This window comes from Macaca mulatta, chromosome 5 (assembly GCF_049350105.2).
Source record: "Macaca mulatta isolate MMU2019108-1 chromosome 5, T2T-MMU8v2.0, whole genome shotgun sequence".
Taxonomy (NCBI): Eukaryota; Metazoa; Chordata; class Mammalia; order Primates; family Cercopithecidae; genus Macaca; species Macaca mulatta.
This window is the reverse complement of record NC_133410.1, coordinates 191,822,359-191,842,309: the sequence shown is the minus strand read 5'-3', so window position 1 is coordinate 191,842,309 and position 19,951 is coordinate 191,822,359. Positions and strand designations below refer to the sequence as shown.

Sequence of the window (19,951 nt, the reverse complement as noted above, 5' to 3'; positions counted from 1 at the left end):
TGTACTTTCAATGTTTTCAAAGTTCTTTCCCAGCCATAGGTCATATAAATATTTAGCTTTTTTTTCCCCTAGTTTTCTTATTGTGACTTTTTTTTTTTTTTTTTTTTTTTTTTTTTTTTTTTTTTTTTTTACATTTACTGCCTTAATTTACCTGGAAAAAATAGGCCGTCAATTTTTTTTTGTTGTTTTTTTTGTAGCACTATTTATTGAATAATTCACCCTTCCTCCCACTGGTTTGTCTGTTCACTCTTGTGCAAGTATCACACCCTTATGTGTGCACATGTGTTTAATATGTAATATGTATTTAGATATCTTTCAGTACATGTCTGCCCTCATTTACAAAATTTGATTTGTTATTATGTGTTCTGACTCTAGAATTTAATCTAAAATATCAATTTAAGAATCATTATTATTTTACAATATTCACCTGAAGACATGACTAGTAAATTGGTCAAATTTTTGGCCAATTTTCTTGGGTTTCCTGGGTAGACTGCAAATAATGACAGATGTGCCGCTTGCCTTCCAGGGGTTCTGGAGCCCAGACCTGTCAGATCCAAAGCCTGTGCTCCTAACCACCACACAGAATTGCACTCTGGAGTGTGGTCTGGACCTAGAAGTGTTGTAACCGTGGGATCCTGGGGAAGTCCCTTCCTATTTTGAAAATGACAGAGTTTCATTAGTTTCTCTGACATGAATGATTGAAAAATGAACTTGGATACTCAGTGTAGCCCAGACTTACCTGATTCTGGGATTATCCCTAGAACCCAGCATCTCTTCCAAAGTCGTATGCATCCATGCAATATGGGAGGATGCGAAACTCAAAGGTGCTGGAGATGGTGCTGGCTGCACTCGCGTGTACGGACCCACACCTAGTTCCCCAACTTTTGAGCTGCATGAGGACCCAGTCATACCTCAGAGATACAACGGAAAGCCAACTTACCTGAATCCTGCGTTCTCTGCTTCAAGTCCTGCAATCCCAGTTATATAGGTGATCTCTTCTTGTTATGATCTTTTTTAGGATTTTGACTTTCAAAGCTTTATTTATTTATTTCTATTTAAAATCCCAGCCTCCTAAAAATATCCCCAGACGTTGGCTTGTTCCCACAGACCCCACATCTTGTGAGGTGCTCTCCATCTTACAGACAGAGAACACCAAGATACAGAGAGGCTGGGTGTCCTGTGCCAGCCAAAGTTGTGACTAAGTGGGACTAGAAGGCAGGAGTCTTGACCCAGAATCAAGTGGCCAACCATGGAGGGCTGCTCTTCTCAGCTGCCATCACGGTGTAGCCTGGAGAAGTAACGATGGGATAAGAGTGTAGTGTGCACATGCAAGTATGATTGAATACGAGTCCCCTCCTATCAATGCCTACATTACAGAGAAAAGGAAGTGCAAGATTGTTGACTATCCAATAGCTAACTATTAGCAGGAAAGCCAGGTCAATCTGCAAAGGGAAAGAATTATTTCAACAGTTAAGAGTTCAAGATATGACACTAATGTCATGGGCGGGACTAGCTGGGTCCAGTGGCAAGGGCGGTGAAGGATTTCCCAAGACCGTTGTAGGTAAACAAAGGCAGATTTATTAGAGAAAGTATGAAAATGTGTTGCAAGAAAGCAACAGGCAGCACAGCAGAGAAGGGGCTGTCTGCAAAGAGGCAGAGCCTGGAGGGAAGTTTTATAGGGTCGCACTGGAGGGGCTACCTGCCGAAAGAGGTCGTTGTGCCCATGGAAAGAGGTCATTGTACCCATGGAATGAGGTCATTGTACCCATGAGTTGTGATTAGCTGTTTCTCAGAGCAATTGTTCATTATTCTTCCCCAGCTAGGGCCCCTCCCTACCTGGGGTCCCTTCCTCTTTGTTGCTTACTTATCTTATCAGGATTCCACAACTAATCCCCCTCCAGTAAAGCCAAATCCACAGCCATTACTGCCAACCCTCATGATAAATGCAAACTGTTGACAATCAGATTGGCAACAGTGAGCACTGATTATTAATGCTCTTGGAAGGGGGAGGTGTAGACTGGAACACGGTGGGGATCCATTGTGGCCAAGGCCTTTACACCAACACCACAATTTATCTACCAGCGAGAAGGAGGAAAATGATTTGTACTACTAAATTAGAAAAGACAAAGAAAAAGAAAGGAAGAGAGGAAGGGAGGGAAGGAGGAAGGAAGAAAGAGATGGAGGGAGACAGAAAAACATGGATTAAATTGTAGTTTGATCTGGCAAATTTAATGAGGAAATGAAGTGAATGAGATTAGATTTAACACAGATAGTCCCTGACTTACTATGGTTTGACTTATAAGTTTCAACTTCACAATGGTGCAAAAGCAATATGCACTCAGTAGCTCCTCCACTTACCATGAGATTACATCCAGGTAAGCCCATGGTAAGTTGAAAATACTTTATATAAAAAGATGTACTTTTGATTTAGGATAAAGTAATCCTAGCATAAGTGTATAGGTTAATGTAAGGTAACACACCTGGGGAAAAATAATATTCCACAAATATCTAACAGGGAAGGCTGCTATTTAAGAAACAGCAATGTAGGAAAGAAGCAGGAGTAATAGTGAGTAATTACTTAGGGTACATATGAGCCCATAACATCACCACTGCAAAAAAGGACTGATGCTGTCTTGGGCTGTACGTACAAAAGGATCTCTTAGAGAACAGAAGTGGTAATAAGTGTTAAAGGAAAACCCCAAGGCCAGGCGCGGTGACTCACACTTGTAATCCCAACGCTTTGAGAGGCCAAGGTGGGAGGATCACTTGAACCCAGGAGTTTGAGGCCAGCCTAGGCAACATAAGGAAACTCGCGCTCTATTAAAAAATTAAAAAATTAACCACTGTCATAGCACATGCTTATAGTGCCAGCTATTTGAGAGGCTGAGGCAGGAGGATCGCTTGAGCCAGAAGGTTGAGGCTAGAGTAAGCCATGATGGCGCCACTGTACTCCAGCATGGGTGACAGAGTGAGACCTTGTCTCAGAAAAATTAATTAATTAATTAAAAAAAGAAATTGTGCCTTAATTGTTCTTGTGAGTGAACGAAGACTTGGCTCACCTTCCCGAAGGCGTCAGTGGCCTTCCTTGGAGCCAGATGCCACTCTCCAAGGCCACACTTCAGTCTGTTTCCGAAGAGCATTGCTGCGAGTGGGTTGGAACTCTGGTGCCTCACCCCACATGCCCTGCCCCCCTTGCAGATTCAGGCTGGCTTGTCCACATTCTGCTTCTGCTGGGTGTCATTCTCCTTTCTGCCCCTGCTACTCTCTCCAACTGCCTGCCCTGGGTTGGCCACAGCTTGTTCCACTTCTTTTTTTTTTTTTGAGACGGAGTCTTGCTCTGTCACCCGGGCCGGAGTGCAGTGGTGCGATCTTGGCTCACTGCAACCTCCACCCCCAAGGTTGAAGTGATTCTCCTGCCTCAGCCTCCCGAGTAGCTGGGACTACAGGCGCCCATCACCACATCCAGCTAATCTTTTTTGTGTGTATGTATTTTTAGTAGAGACCAGGTTTCGCCATGTGGGCCAGGCTGGTCTCAAAACCCTGACGTCAGGTGATCTGCCCAACGTGGCCTCCCAAAGTGTGGGATTACAGGCATGAGCCACCATGCCCAGCCTGTTCAACTTCTTTCTGTGGTTTCAGGCTGCCCCTCACTGGCCTCTTGCTGCAAATCTGCAGGCAGCTCGACCACAACGCAGACCATCATGCGAAGCCTGGGGCTCTGGTGGTGACGGGGTCTCCAATGAACATTTCACTACAGGGCACTAGTCCTTTTACACTTCATGTTCCTTGTTTCTTTTTTTTTTAATTGGTCACAATTATTAAGAAACATTACCCTGAAATGTGACTGTTGAGTTGAAAACAAGGACCAAATAATATTCTAAACTTAGAATCTTGCTTAACTTCTTCTGAAAAAGAGAACTCAGCCATAACAGTGAAAAATACGATCTTCTGGACTTGTTAGCAGAACAGACCACTGAGGCTTACTCTCTAATGCCTGAAGCAGTCAGGCTCCTGGAGAGTTTGGGCTAACCTGGCCCTCACCCCTCCAAACGTCATTCCCCTTCCAAAAGAGAATTTCTCAAACTATGGGCGAAGAAAATCGCCAGAGGACTCCTCAACCCTCTGAATATTTTCACAGCTTTCAACAGGGGTTCTATGTTGGGGTCCGCGTGTTTCCTAAACAAAGGAATGAATACACAAGACAACACAAGACAAGACAAACATGGCGGCCACCTCGAATGCTGCACTCTGCTTTATTTTATACAGTCGTTTGTGGAATGTTGCCAAGTCACAAGACACATTGTTGTTTTTCTGACCTTTCCCTGACTTTCTGGATTTTCAAGATGTTTACACATAAACAAGCCCCCAGGGTCTGCTGTTTGCAGCTGGCTCCTTTGTCCTTGTTTACAGGGAAGGAACGCCCTGCTTCGGTTGCAAGAGCAGGACTTATCGGGAACGTCTCGTTTGCGAGCACGTAGTCCTCTACAGTTCTACAGGCATTTTGAGTGGGAAAGTTCTCAGTTGTGAAGGACTGTCTGGCACATTGTTGAACATCAGCATCCCTGTACAGCACGCAGTAAATGCCAGTTTGTAGCCTAAGGCAAATAACAAATGCTCCCAGACATTTCCAGGCACTCCCTGAGAGAAAGGTACTGCTCATGGTTGGAAACCGTTGGTGGTGCCTGGGGCCAGAGTGTGAGAGCAAACTCTCCCACGCCTTTGTGAAGCTCGGGGCTTTGGAGACAGCCTCTCCCTATTTGAGGGTCCCTTCTATGATGATTGAGTTGTGGTGTATAAGCTTCTAGCAAAATGCCTAGGCTAAATATGCACTCTGTAAATATTTGCTAATTAATTGTCATGTCTTGCTTACTATTATATGCTCATTGAGACCAGAAATTTCACATCCTCTATGTTGTGAAAAGCTCTGGGCAGACTTAATGCAATGTTATGCTACTGAGAAGCACTCTGGAAATATTAATTGCTATTGATGAAAGTAGCGACTACTTTAATTTAGATGCAAACAATCAAAAAGAGCTAAATACCCTTGGCTCTGTGCCTCGACTGCATTTGGAGAGACTGATTAATACAGTCCTACAGCTAACTAATTGTCTCTCCATCTCTGGCATGTTACCTAAACTTGGGTGCATTCAGGTCACCCAGCAGTTGTGTGGGTGGGTGAGAGCCTTTCTTGAGTTGCAGCCAGAGAGCCAGACTATTTGCCGCAGAGCTAGACTCGTAAGGAATGGAAAATTTGGTAAATATCCCAAAGTAGTAGAGAGGAACCAGGCCAGGTCAGGCCAGGCCAAAAGATGGGGGCATCCCGAGAGGCTGGGGGGCCACAAGGTGAGGTATGTCTAGCAAATGCCAGAACCTGGGCATTCGTTGGAGCCAGGAGAGGGGTTGAAATAGGGTTGGGGCCAGTGGGATGCATCCCTTTCCCAGCCCCCGCACTCCTTGGAGCTCTAGTTCCACCTGAAAATTCAATCATTGTCTTGCTGAGTGCAGGCGGGATACGATCCACGAAGAGCAGCAAGGGTCCAAATTTCCATCATTCTCAGGAAGTCAGAATCCAGGGTCTGACTCCTGGCCCGTAGGAAGGCACGGCAGCTTTATTTCCCAGGATGACTTCTGAAGTATCAGGAAAAAAGTCCACTGCAGGACTAAAGCTTTATAGAGAACGAAAACCACTGCCAGTTTTAAAACAAAAAATAAACTGATTGTCATGAGCAGTCATGGGTTTACGGGTTTATTGATTTCTGCTGAATATCTGGGTAACCTGGGTTCATTTGCAGATTTGAAGATGATACTCTCATTTTGTCCTACTTTTATACAAGAGACAATAACATTTGCAAATGGCTTTGACTCATCTGATCTGAATACCCTCAAATATCTGGCAAGATGAAATCTGGTTTGTTCTAAAGAAAAAGTAGAGGGAGTGAAGGATTGGGCTTTAAGTACAGAGTTTACCTAAAAACCAATCACCTCCCCTTCAACTTATTTCCCCCAGGTCCAAATGGCAATTCCTTTTTTTTTTTTTTTGAGATGGAGTCTCGCTCTGTTGCCCAGGCTGGAGTGCAGTGGCACAGTCTCGGCTCACTGCAAGCTCCACCTCCCAGGCCCTTCTCCTGCCTCAGCCTCCCAAGTAGCTGGGACTACAGGCGCCCGCCACCATGCCCGGCTAATTTTTTGTATTTTTAGTAGAGACGGGGTTTCACCCTTGTTAGCCAGGATGGTCTCGATCTCCTGACCTCGTGATCCGCCTGCCTTGGCCTCCCAAAGTGCTGGGATTACAGGCGTGAGTCACCACGCCCAGCCCTGGCAATTCCTCTTTAATTAGCCTGGGGTGTTAAAGAAAGCTGCATTTTCTTCTTCTTCCTTCCCAGGCGGTCAGGATTCAGTAAATTTTGGCTGTTCCCCCTTCGTGGAACAGAGTGACAAGAACCCAAGACAGGAGAGTCGAATGACTTTGCTAGAGGTCACTTTGGGGGAAATGTTTCAAAGGTAACCCTCCCAGCAGGGAAAGCTAACGCCAGTCTTCTGTGCAACAGGTAGGCGTCTGAATATGTCAATGTGTTCGGAATGCAAATTCTTGGGAAATGACATGTCAAGGCGAACTTGTCACTACGTGGAGGAGAATGAGGGTACCTGCCCCCAAAGGACTGTCACTCCTTTCTGTCCCCTTAAGCCAGTAGCTCCTCTAGGTCGTCTCCTGAGAGTGTCACCAAGGTGTGTGTGAAGTAAGAGGACTGCTCTCATATTTGTAGAAAAACGAATACGTGCTGGGTGTGGTGGCTCATGCCTATAATCTCAGCCCTTTGGGAGGCTGAGGCAGGCGGATCACCTGAAGTCAGGAGTTTGAGACCAGCCTAACCAATATGATAAAACCCCATCTCTGCCAAAAATACAAAAATTAGCCGGGCGTGGTGGCATGCGCCTGTAATCCCAGCTATTTGGGAGGCTGAGACAGGAGAATCACTTGAACCCGGGAGGCAGAGGTTGCAGTGAGCTGAGATTGCACCATTGCACTCCAGCCTGGGCGACAAGAGTGAAACTCCATCTCAAAACAAAAACCAAAACAAAAACAGAAAAAGGAAAATGCATAATGTCTTTAATTCCATTTGTATGTCTACCTGGATCACAGGCATCATTCACAGTCCAGTCTAGACTTAGGTTTTTCTAATTATTTCCTTTGAATTAAGTAAACTTGGTTTGGAATTTTATCTTTATGCCACTTAGTAGTTATGAAAACTTGGGAAAAGTTTATAAACACTCAAATTCTCCATGTTCTCATTGATAAGTGGGGGTATTAAAACCTCCCTCATAGTGCCAGGAAGGCATAAAGGATTTTGTCAGAAAGCAACTGGCCAACATCTTGCTGCATAGTAGGGGCCTGAATTGGCAGCAAGGGTTACTCTTTCTCCCCAAGCCACGGCTTCTTGCAGAGATGGGGCCGTTGTCTCTGAGACAGCACAGGGCCAGAGGGAAGGAGAGACTACCGGACGTGCTGCCCATCGGAGGCCTTCTCAGGAGCTTATAACAAAGAGCTGTCATGGAACAGGGACACCGAAGAGAGTAGGCTTTTTTTAATTTTAATTTTTTAAAATTTGAGATGGAGTCTCGCTGTCTTGCCCAGGCTGGAGTGCAGTCCACAATCTCAGCTCACTGCAACCTCTGTCTCCTGGGTTCAAGCGATTCTCCTGCTCAGCAACCCAAGTAGCTGGGATTACAGGTGCTTGCCACCACAGCTGGCTAATTTTTGTAATTTTGGTAGAGATGGGGGGGTGGTTTTCATCATTTGGCCAGGCTGGTCTTGAACTCCTGGCCTCAAGTGATCTGCCTGCCCCAGCCTACCAAAGTGCTGGGATTACAGGCATGAGTCACTGTGCCCAGTCTTTTTTTTTTTCCTTAACTTTTAGTTTAGGTTCAGGGGTAGCTGTGCAGGTTTGTTATATAGATAAACTTGCATCATAAGGGTTTGTTTTACCAATCATTTTGTTACCCAGGTGCTAAGCCTAGTACCCAATAGTTATTTTTCCTGCTCCTCTCCCTCCTCCCACCCTCCACCCTCCAGGAGGCCCCAGTGTCTGTTGTTTCCCTCTTTGCATCCATGTGTTCTCACCATTTAGCTCCCACTTCTGTGTGAGAACATGTGGTATTTGGTTTTCTATGCCTGTGTTAGTTTCCTAAGGATAATGGCCTCCAGCTCATCTATGTCCCTGCAAAGGAGCTGCATAGTATTCACAATAGCAAAGACGTGAATTCAGCCTAAATATCCATCAGCGGTAGAATGGATAAAGAAAATGTGGCACATATACACCATGGAAAATAGGCTTTCTGTGGTGCCACAGATCACTGGAATCTGTGTATGCCCCCAGAACAGAAGCACAGCAGACCATGCAGTGTCACAGGATCCTTGGGGTGTTGTTTTTCTAGTCAGAAACCTCTGTGGCTGGTGGCACATTTGCCCAAGTTTTATTCGGGCCTTCTGGGCTTGTTCCACCCACTTGGTCAAGCAGACTTTGCTCAGCCACACTACCAGCGGGGATTGCACACCTGCCAAGGGCAAGCCAGGTGCAGAGTGGTGAGGGGTGTGTGAGCGAGCAAGCGCAAGGTCCGGCCACTGCACATAGCCAGGCATGCCAGCTGCTGCAGTGGGGCAGGCAGCAAGAGGCACCAGCACAGATGCTGGCTCCATGAAAAGCTGCGGCTGGATCAGATGTAACACAAGCAGCTTCCGCTGAGGGCACCCACATCTGGACAAGGGGAATGCAGTGGCACCCGGAAGCTTAGAGATGCCAAGAACCAAAGAGTCCCCAAAGAGGTGTCACAGCCCCAGCTTGGAGAGCCCCTAGGTCTGGGCTCCCTGAAGGGCTGCAGCCCTTCTCTCCTTCTCATCACCTGCAACATGGTGAGAAGTGGGCAGGGGAGGTATGTTTCAGCCTGTTTGTGTTATAGCTCTTTCGGTTCCACCATTCAGCAGGTCCCAAGTTCTTGTCCCACATCCAGGAAGAATGAGGTATGCAGACAACTGGAGGGTGAGCAAGGCAGAGAGGATTTTCACTGAGCAACAGAACAGCTCTCAGGAGACCTGAAGTGGGTAGCTTATTTCTGCAGGCAGGTTGCCCTGATGAGTGTCTAGATCTCAGTGGAGAGGAGACCCTGCAGTGGGTAGCTCCTTTACGCAGGCAGGTTGTCCCAGTGAGTGTCCACCTCTCAACAGAGAGGAGACCCACAGTGGGTAGTTCCTTTATGCAGGCAGGTTGTCCCAATGCGTGTCCAGCTCTCAACGGAGAAGAGAGCCGCAGTGGGTAACTCCTTTACAAGGGCAGGTTGTTCCAATGAGTGTCCAGGTCTCAGCAGAGAGGAGACCTGCAGTGGGTAGCCCCTTTCTGTAGGCAGGTCATCCAGACTAGTGTCTGGCTCTCAGTGGAGAGGAGACCCATGATGGGTAGCCCATTTCCACAGGCAGATCATCCCAATGAGTGTGTCAGCCTGGCTGAGTCTGGGGTTTTTACGTGCTCAGAATGGAGGAAGCGTGTGCTGATTGGTCCATGGGTGGCCACAGGCAGGCCTGGAAAAAGCACCAAATGATTGGCTGAATGGTCACCAATGAAGTTCTCACTCTGGGCCACTAACTTCACTTGGAACTGGCAGCCCAGCCCCCAGGCTTCAGGCCATTCCTAGCTTAAAGGAGAGGATTCACCAGGTTCCTACCCTTTCCCACCTGGGAATCTATCTGCTTCCTGCAGCCATCAACATGCCATTGTAGCACCCAGGCTGCATGTACCTATGGCTGCCTGCAGGTCCACACTGAGCTGCCCTCAGTGCCCCAGTCCCCTCCCATGCTCATTGGTGTCCAAAGTCCGGAGGTGGCTGAGGTGGCAGGGGGCTGGTGTGTCAGTGCCACCCTGAGTGTGTGCATACCCAGCCAGGTTACGACAGTGCCCAGGCTCAGCCACAACTTTGCTTACCCCAGAGCAGGTGCCAGGAGTGGGGAAAGGCCAGGGAGTGAGAGCAGGCACTTCAAGCCTGCAGGGACAGGGGGCTTCTTGGGCTGCCAAGAGTGCAGGGATGCCAGGGCCTGGAGCTGCTGCTGGGTGGCTGTGGTTGTGCCCGGGAGCATGTGCTCCTGCCCTGCCAACTCAGTAAGGAGTGGGGCCCTCGCCTGCCCCAACTCCTGCTGGCTCCACAGAGCATGCAGCACCTGCCATGCCCCTCGACACATGCTATAGCCGATGTCCTTGCAGTGGCTGCTCCAGATGGGACATTACCACCATCAGCAGCACCCCAATAAGTCTGATCATGAACTGTGTCAAAGAACAAATGAAGGAAATATGAGAAAATGACCTTCAATACCATAGGTGCTATGGTGTACCACAATATTATAACTGATGGTTTCCCCTTTCCCCATGTACCCCATCCCCTGGGTTAAAGGTAGGGATGTGCATACTCACAGCTGAATCCCCAGTGCTTATCACATAAATGGCACTTGACAAGAGTAAGAGTGGGGAACCCAAGGAAGAGATCTGAAGCAACCAAACGGCTTTTCTGCTCGTCTTTCATGATGAAATTCCAGAATGGTTTCCCTAAGGAATGAAACATGACCAAACACTCCCAGAATCTCAAAAAACACCAACAAAAAGCCACCTTCCCTGCTGTCCTCAGTGTTTGACACATACGTGGCCAGTGTGTGTCCTCACAAGCCTTTCCTTTGCCCTCCATCCTCTGATTCTGCTGGAGGAAGTGCCAAGTGGTTTTGAGCCATGGCTTCATAACCAGGGTCCAGTTGCTCCCCCTCCACCAACAAAGAGTCTTACTCTTCCTTTTTTTTTCTGTGTTGTATATTTTTTATTGGTATGGATAACTTATTAAAGCAACAAGTCTGAAAACACATTTTGCTTTTGCTGGTACTAGAAAGAAAGTGCTATGTTAGGCCGGGTGCGGTGGCTCACACCTGTAATCCTAGCAATTTGGGAGGCTGAGGCATATGGATCATGAGGTCAGGAGTTCGAGACCAGCCTAGCCAAGATGGCAAAACCCCGTCTCTACTAAAAATACAAAAATTAGCCAGCCACAGCCCAGCTACCTAGGAAGCTGATGCAGGAGAATTGCTTGAACCTGGGAGGTGGAGGTTGCAGTGAGCCAAGAACGCACCACTGCACTCTAGCCTGGGCTCCATCTCAAAAAACATAAAAAATTTAAAAAAAAATAATAAAGTGCTATGTTAGAGAAGAGCTAAGAGAAACCAGAAGTCATTTGCAAAAAATAGGCATATGATATAGTCTGGTAACGCAACAGCCAGACGTGCTGTTTTATCCGTTTCGGTTTGCATGTTTGTACAAGCATCAGAAACCAGTGACACAGACCCTGAAGCAAAGTCACAACAGGCTTATTCTGAAACACGCTGGATTACCACCACAGATTACGCAGGACACAGAGGCTGTGCTGGGGCAGGTTTGTTGTGTCTTCTATATGGAGTTTCTGCCAGATAGGGGGCTAATCATGCAATAGCTTGAGTTTTTCTTAACATGATAAACACCCAGGATTGCTAGCACCAGAAAGTGTGTGCTCACTGTTGTATAAGACATTTGAGCAGTGCTACAAAAACAACAGAAAGTTCCTTCATTTTAATCTTATATGCCCGAATCTCTAATCAAGAAATAATTCAGCTATAGGAGCCAATTAAATTACTGTAAAACATGCCTTCACCTGTAAACCATTTCTTTTCCCTCAAATATAAAATTTAAAGTAAAATGTCTCCGTTTTTGATAAGCAGCTCCACCACCAGTCTCTGATATTGTATATTGTTCAATGCAGCCATGGCATTTCATTCTGGAGGTCTCAGAAGGGATGGGCCAAAGACAATTCCATGGCTCTCCGCATTTACAAGATTTTCCTTTTCATGGAGTGTCACTCTGTTTAGATGCGCCATCAGGGATCAGAGGGTTTCACAGCGAGCAGGTGCCAGTAGTTTCAATGCTTCATGAAGGGTTTCCAGTTACTCACTAGGATCCATAGTTTTGGCAGATTCTATAAATTTAGGGTAGATATCATGCGTAATTAGTGAAATTGGCAAATCCCTGAAGTGCGGTTTCTGAGTTCCAGTGATAATGTTGATGTCTTTGTATGTGTTCACAGAAATAGCTGCTTTCTCACCACCTCTGTCAAAAGCCGTCTTGACATCAGTTAAGTCACTAAATCCTGATACATGGTATAGCCCTTCAGAATTGGGACTTTCAAACTCAATCTCCCTGTTGCACATGTCCACCACCCTTGGCCGCTTAGCCAAGGTGTGTGCTTTTGACAAGCACTGTAAGGTCACAGCTGGACACGCTGGCATGCCTCAAGCCTGCTTTCCAGTCATTTGGGACCATGTGGGGTCACTGCTTGTGAACACTGAAACCAATCCACATGGTTCACTCCCTGAGCAATGAGACCATACATGAAGATGTCACAGTATTTACGCTAGCATGGGCCTCTCCATCCATGGACCTTGAAATTGTGAACCTTCTCATATTTTGGAATTTGCTCGTTTTCTTTCAGAGTTGCTCTTCTAACAAGTGATGTCAGTCTTTTCTCCAACACCTCATCCTGGCCTGTAGAATCTCACCACATGTCTCTTTCAGGACTGGCATATATTTTTGCCAGCAGACACTCTGCTTAAGGTTGTGCATCCTATGTGTTCATAAACTGGGTTTATCATCACCTTGGCAATGTATTCTGCTGCTTTGTTTCAATATAGAGAGTAATCAAGCCATCAGTTACCAGACTGTGGGTGGACACACAGTGTTTCTCCCCAGCAAAGTGATTTCCATTGCACTAGAGCCTCAAGTTTCTTGCTTGACTTCCCAATCTGAAAGCCAAAGTGTAGAGCCCTGGCTGTTGCTGCCTCTCCCCATGATGTATCTCCCTCAGCCACACTCAAGAGCTGGTCAGCTGCTTCTCCGGAGATCATGCCGTGAAACTCTCTTCCATGATACTTCGGGCTGTTTTCTCCCTCAAAAGTACAGATAATCCTTCGAGGATGAGTGGCTTCCTGTTGTAGCTGATATGAATAAGATTTCCAAATAGGAAATCGATTTTCATCTATATCAAACAGGGTCAAGGCCGATCTTTTTTTTTTTCTTCCATATACTCAAGAACATGGAGAGCATCACAGCATTATTTACAAAAAGACTCTGCTAGAAAACAGGACTATTGCCCCAAGTTTTTTTTGTTTTTGTTTTTTGTTTTTTTGTTTTTTCTGTTTTTTGTTTTCTTAAAATATTGAGTTGGTCTTGAACTCCTGGCCTCAAGCAATCCTCCTCCTTCAACCTCCCAAAGTGCTAGGATTACAGTCCTGAACCGCTGCACCCAGCCACAGCCAGGTATTTTTTCTTTTAATGATTGCCCAACTTATTTTATTATTTACTTATTTATTTAGGATGTAACCAACAAACATTTATTTTGCACAGTTTTGGAGGCTGGGTACCAGCATACCGGTATCTGGTGAGAGCATCCTCCTGGTTTGCAGATGGCCATCTTCTCACCGCATCCTCACACAGCCTCAATGACGCCTATCTGCTCCTTCTGGAAACTTCCCAGGGGTCTGATGAGAAAATCACTAGCATTGTGTACCATCGTTATCTTCTCTTTCTCTACTTTTTTTGAGCAATTCAACCAATTCCTTGAAGGATTCAGTGATGTTAATATCATCATCAAGTCAGAATATCTCCAATGAAATCAAACTGAAATGACTGCAGCATCTGGGAACATTTCTGACCTGCAGAAGAGTAACGCTCAGTAGCTCATTATAAAGGATATTACAAAGGATCCAGATGAAGAGACGCATGGGTGAGTATGGGGGAAGGGGTGGGGAGCTTCCATGCCTTCCCCAGGCATGCCACCCTCCAGGGACCTCCACATGTTCACCTATTGGGAAGCTCCCCCAACTTATTTTGAATAATTCTTTTTTTTTTTTTTTTTTTTGAGATGGAGTCTTGCGCTGTGGCCCAGGCTGGAGTGCAGTGGCTCAATCTCAGCTCACTGCAACCTCCGCCTCCTGGGTTCACACTATTCTGCCTCAGCCTCCCGAGTAGCTGGGACTACAGGTGCCCACCACCACACCTGGCTAATTTTTTGTATTTTTAGTAGAGACAGGATTTCACTGTGTTAGCCAAGATGTTCTCAATCTCCTGACCTCGTGATCTGCCCACCTCGGCCTCCCAAAGTGCTGGGATTACAGGCGTGAGCCACCGCGCCCAGCCTGAATAATTCTTTATGGTAGTGCACGTATACCTGAAGGAACCATTGGATAGGCAGTTGCTAATGTTTGAAAAACAGAAGCTTACACATAGCTTACAGAAAACAGCTTATGTGTAAGAGCATGTGGGGGAGTCCTCACTGGAACTGTGGTCTTCTGTGGTCCACAGTGGAGAAGCAGGACAGGCCCAACAGAAATGTATTTTCCAGGGTCTGAGGAGCTTCCCAGCGAGGGGCTCAGCCTGGGTTTTTGCTGGAGAGCTCCATGTGCAAAGGCTGGGGAGCTTCCCAGAGACACTTATCCAGAGAGAACAAGAAACTGGCCCCGCAGAGGCCCTGAATGCTGGAAAGGGTGGAGCTCTTACTCCAGTCAGTTCCTGGCCAAGGCTACTGTACACACACGAGCCTAGAGAGAGAGAGAAGGTCAGAGTGAAAGCCAGAAAGCTTTGCCTCCATAGGCTCTATCAACTACTGGGGCTGGGCCATAGCACCTTGGGATCCACGCCTGTTAGGAACAGGCCTCCAAATCTGGCCATAAACTGGCCCCGAAACTGGCCATAACCAAATCTCTGCAGCACTGTGACATGTTCGTGTTGGCCATGACGCCCACGCTGAAGGTTGTGGGTTTACCAGAATGAGGGCAAGGAACACCTGGCCCACCCAGGGTGGAAAAAGGCTTAAAGGCGTTCTTAAGCCACAAACAATAGTATGAGCTATCTGTGCCTTAAGGACATGCTCCTGCTGCGGATAACTAGTCAGAGTCCATGCCTCTATTTCGGCCCATCCCTTTGTTTCCTGTAAGGAATACTTTTAGTTAATCTATAATCTTTAGAAACAATGCTTATCACTGGCTTGCTGTCAATAAATATGTGGGTAAATCTCTGTTTGAGGCTCTCAGCTCTGAAGGCTGTGAGATCCCTGATTTCCCACTCCACACTCTATATTTCTGCATGTGTCTTTAATTCCTCTAGTACCACTGGGTTAGGGTCTCCACGACTGAGCTTAAGGGAGGAGACCACCCCTCATATTGTCTTATGCCCAATTTCTACCTTCAAAGAAAGAAGTAGTAAAAACTAAAAGGTGGAAATGAAATCCACAAGCAGACAGCCCGGCACCACACCCTGGGCCTGGTAGTTAAAGATCCACCCTTGACCTAATCAGTTATGTTATCTATAGATTACAGACATTGTATAGAAAAGCACTGAGAAAATCCCTGTCCTGTTCTGTTCTGTTCTAATTACCAGTGCATGCAGCCCCCGGTCATGTACCCCCTGCTTGCTCAATCAATCACGACCCTCTCACGCACACCCCCTTAGAGTTGTGAGCCCTTAAAAGGGACAGGAATTGCTCACTTGAGGAGCTCGGTTGTTGGAGACGTGAGTCTTGCTGAAGCTCCTGGCTGAGTAAAGCCCTTCCTTCTTTAACTTGGTGTCTGAGGGGTTTTGTCTGTGGCTTGTCCTGCTACAAGCTGGTCTTGGCACACACCCCTTGGAGGAGCATGGAGCTCACTGCTCCACAGGTTTGGAACCATGAGAACTCAGGGCATCAGTGACATCCCTACAGTTGTGCCCTGGAGACATCAAGATGAAGCATGGTGCTTGGCAACACCGTGGCAGCTCCAGCAGGAAGTCCCAGAGCTGGCTGGGCATAGTGGGGACTCCTCTGTGTTAGCAGAGTTAGCAGCTCTGCTGACAAGTGTGCACTCTTGTGTTTGCAGTTAGAGGCAAGAGCCTTTAAATACCAAGTAGTTACTCTTTACATTACCTCCTCCAGACACAGGAGGCCTAGGAAAACTCGGGTTCCATCACCTATTGCCAATCATCTATGCCTTGGAAATAATGTTATCAGTAGTGGTTAGATTTCCAAATGAGAAAAGAAAGAAGGAACGAAGGGAGGGAGGGAGGGAAGGAGGGAGGGAGGAAGGGAAGGAGGGAGGGAGGGAGGGAGGAAGGAAGGAAGGAAGGAAGGGCCACTTCTCCCATAATCAATTATATATTTGTTAAACACTATACACAAATAGTTCTTTTTGTTTCTAAACCCATAAAATATATTTTGCAACCAGATAAGTGGCCTGCAGTACCTTCACCCAATCAGCCAAGCTGTTCACCCTAATCCGAGGGGCTGAACACAGAGCTTACTTAGGGCTGTGCCCATTACTCAGTCCCTGAAATGCACCTTTACAACCTGGGGGAGCGGGGAGGGGGTGTGAAGTGAAGAGTCCCAGCACCAAATGATGGGCACAAGGAGCAGTCAGGCAGGTAAGAACTAGCTAAGGTCTACTGGGCATCTTTAGTAGGTCTCATTTGATCCTCCAAATATTCTCATCTAGAATGAGAAGACGCTCAGAGAAGGTAAGCAAGTTGCAAAAGTCACACAGGTAGTATCAGAAGTCACCAGCCTGGAGGAGGAGGAAGAGGAAGGGAGGGAGCAGCTGAGGCATCTGGTGGTGGGCAGGAAATCAGATCGCAGAGGGGGGTCGCAGGGACGCCCCAGGAGATCAGATCGTGGAGTGGGGTCGCAGAGAGGCGGGGAGGGGAGGATGAGGCAGCGCCACAGGGACCGGGCGGGGTAGGGGTGGAAGGGGGAGAGGCATGTGGAGACCCCCACAGAGCCACTGTGCTGAGGGCGGGTAAGGAAGAGGGGGTGTGAGAAGCCTGGGCACCGGGCAGAGGTGGACAGTGGGGCGGGGAAGGAGCAGGGGAGCAGAGGCGAGGAGGAGGGACCCAGGCCGGGAGCGCAGGAGTTCCTGCTGTGGTCTTCGCAGAGGCCAGAGTAAGAGATAAGAAAGTCAGGGTGGATGGAAAAGAAGGAAAACGCCTCATTCCCAGCCCCGTGGGTGAGCCGGGTGGGGCGGGGAGCGGGGGTGGGGGTAGGAAGGGCCAGTAAGTGAGTGGAGTCAGTCAGGCACAGAAAGACGGCCCCCGTGTTCTCACTTCTGTGGAAGCTGAGAAAGTGGGCCCCAGAGGATCCACTTGGAGGGCAGAATAGCGCAACAGCAATAACGCAAAAACAAAAAAGGAAGGCTGAGTTTCATTCACATTGGAAGGACATGTGAATCGTGCGTCCCCAGGCAAGCCTTGCTCTGCTAATAAACGTGGTCAAATATTCCACTTTTATTACCTTTGAAGAAAATTACCCACTGAATGTTTAAAAGCCTGGAGTCTCCAGGCCAATACCAATTATTGTAATTGTTCTTAAAGGATTAATTGCTTGAGTGTTTTAGTTTTTATTTTACAGAAAAGATTTCTCCCCCCTACCCCCACCTTACACACTACTCAACACTGGATACCAACATCTTAAGGACTACACATTCCCCCAATTCCCTGCGGGGTTCTCAGGACCTGCAGCTAGTGTTGAAAAGATCATTAACAGCAGAACATCTCTTCCTTCCCTGGAGCGCCTGTTAATTTGTGTTTAAAGACCTAGACTCTAGCAGAGTTCATTTTTACAGCGAGGTAATATATTATTTCCGTGGACTCCAGACACCAAAACATCTATAAATTTACACGTAGTTAACCTTCTTCTCCTTCCTTTCTTTCCTTATTAAGCAAATTCAGGACCTCGTGTGTTACCCGATAGAAAGATCTTTCAACAGTTTCACCCACAATTTCTTTAAGAGAAAAACAGAAAACAAAGGACTTGGTGATTTTTCATTTAATGTGAGGCACCCTTACAGGCTTCAGAGGAAGTGTTTACGGGTAGGCGATAAAATGGGTAAATGATAAAAACGCGAAGGAAAAATAAATTATTGGCATTTTGTCTGTTGGAGTTATATGCAAATTGCAGAAGAGGAACTGCATTCCAAGGGGTAAAATCTTCCAGAATGTAACAAGGTATTCTGAAGGATTTCCAGGGATTAAAGAGTCATCATATGAACAAAACCAGTCTAAAAGGCAAAAATGATACTGTTAACAGTATGTGAATTCATTAACATGAAATGACAAATTGCATATTGCTAGGAATTCCTAAGCAAGGGTTTCCAACCAAGGAATAAAATTCTGCACCTGCTGTGGCTTTTTCTGTACCTCCTGCAACAGCGCAGTGACTCCCAGGCCAACTTGCCTGAGCCTTCAGATGTGTTGGGCCCCACAAGATTTCACTCCAGGCTTAATCCAGCTGAGGCTACATGATCCCTTGACTCTCAGGGACTGGAACCAAGTGAATCTCTTAATTACACAGCAATGAGAAACTGAGACCAGGTGGTAACTGGGGAGGCCTGTTGGGATCAAACCAGTTTAAATCAAACTAGCTAGAGGAGTCAACACAAGGACTTGTATGTGAATGTTTAGGGCATTGTTATTCATAAAAGCCAAAAAGTATTAACAACTTAAATGTCCACCAGCTGATGAATGGATAAAGCAGGTGTGGTATATTCATATGATGAAATAGTATTCAGCACCAAAAATAAATGAAGTGCTGATGTTTGTTACAAGATGAATGAACACGAATTAACACTATCAGGAATGAAAGAGGAGTTATGGTTGCTACAGATCCTACATTAAAAGAATAATAAGGGATTATTGTGAAAAACTTTATGCCAACAAATGTAACAATTTATTTATTTTTTTATTTTAATACAGAGTCTCACTTTGTAGCCCAGGCTGGAATGCAGTGGCACGATCTCGGCTCACTGCAACCTCCACCTCCCAGGTTTAAGCGATTCTCATGCCTCAGTCTCCCGAAAAGCTAGGATTACAGGTGCCCGCAACAACACCTGACTATTTTTTTTTTTTTTTTTGAATTTTTAGTAGAGAGGGGGTTTCACCATGTTGGTCAGGCTGGTCTTGAACAACTGACCTCAAGTGATCTGCCCACCTCAACCTCCCAAAGTGCTGGGATTACAGGCGTGAGCCACCACACCTGGGCCAAATGTAACAATTTAGATGAAACTGGATAAACTCCTTGAATAACATAAAAACTGGCACAGGATGAAACAGATAATAGGATTAGCCTTATATCTACTACGGAAACTGAATTTGTCAAAAACCTCACAAAGAAAACTCCAGATCCCGCCAGGTGTGGTGGCTCATGCCTGCACTCCCAGTACTTTGGGAGGCCAGGCGAGAGGATCACTTGAGCCCAGGAGTTTGAGACCAGCCTGGGCAATATAGTGAGACTTAATCTCTACTAAAAATTAAAAAATTAGCCCCGTGTGGTGGCGTGTGCCTGTGGTCTCAGCTACTTGGAGGCTGAGTCAGGAAAATCACTTGAGCCCAGAAGCTTGAGGCTGCAGTGAGCCGTGATTGCACCACTGCACTCCAGCCTGGGTGACAGAGTGAGACCCTGTCTCAAAAAAAAAAAAAAAAAGAAAAAAGAAAAAAAGGACAACATCAGGTTCATATTATTTCACCAGTGAATTGTATCAAATACATAAGAAAAAAAACCCCAAAACCTCTTTTTGAAAAATAGAGAAGGAAACACTTCCAACTCATTTTATGAGGCCAGTATAGCCCTAATACCCAAATTAGACAAAACGTAACCAAAAAAATTAGAAGCCAATATCCCTCATGAATATAGACACAAAATCCTCAACAGAATATTAGTGAATCAAATCCAGCAATATATAAAAAAGGTAAATATCATGATCAAGTAGGTTTTATCCCAGGGATGCAAAGTTGATTTAACATTCAACAATCTGTGTAATTTATCACATTCACAGAATAAAAGAAAAACACCGCATGATTATTTCAATAGATGCAGGAAGAATTTG

At 46.3% G+C, this 19,951-nt stretch overlaps 1 protein-coding gene and 1 pseudogene across 1 annotated transcript in view; one reads left to right on the top strand and one right to left on the bottom strand.

Annotated features, from left to right (window-relative positions):
• The first annotated feature begins 10,041 nt into the window (after nucleotides 1-10,041).
• Nucleotides 10,042-19,951, top strand: part of DCTD (dCMP deaminase) — a 500,232-nt gene continuing 490,322 nt past the window's right edge. The window contains exon 1 of the mRNA XM_078001700.1: nucleotides 10,042-10,045. The gene's annotated coding sequence lies outside the window, so the exon portion shown is untranslated. The remainder of the gene's footprint in view (nucleotides 10,046-19,951) is intronic.
• LOC100423973 (N-chimaerin pseudogene) lies at nucleotides 11,744-13,498 on the bottom strand (annotated as a pseudogene).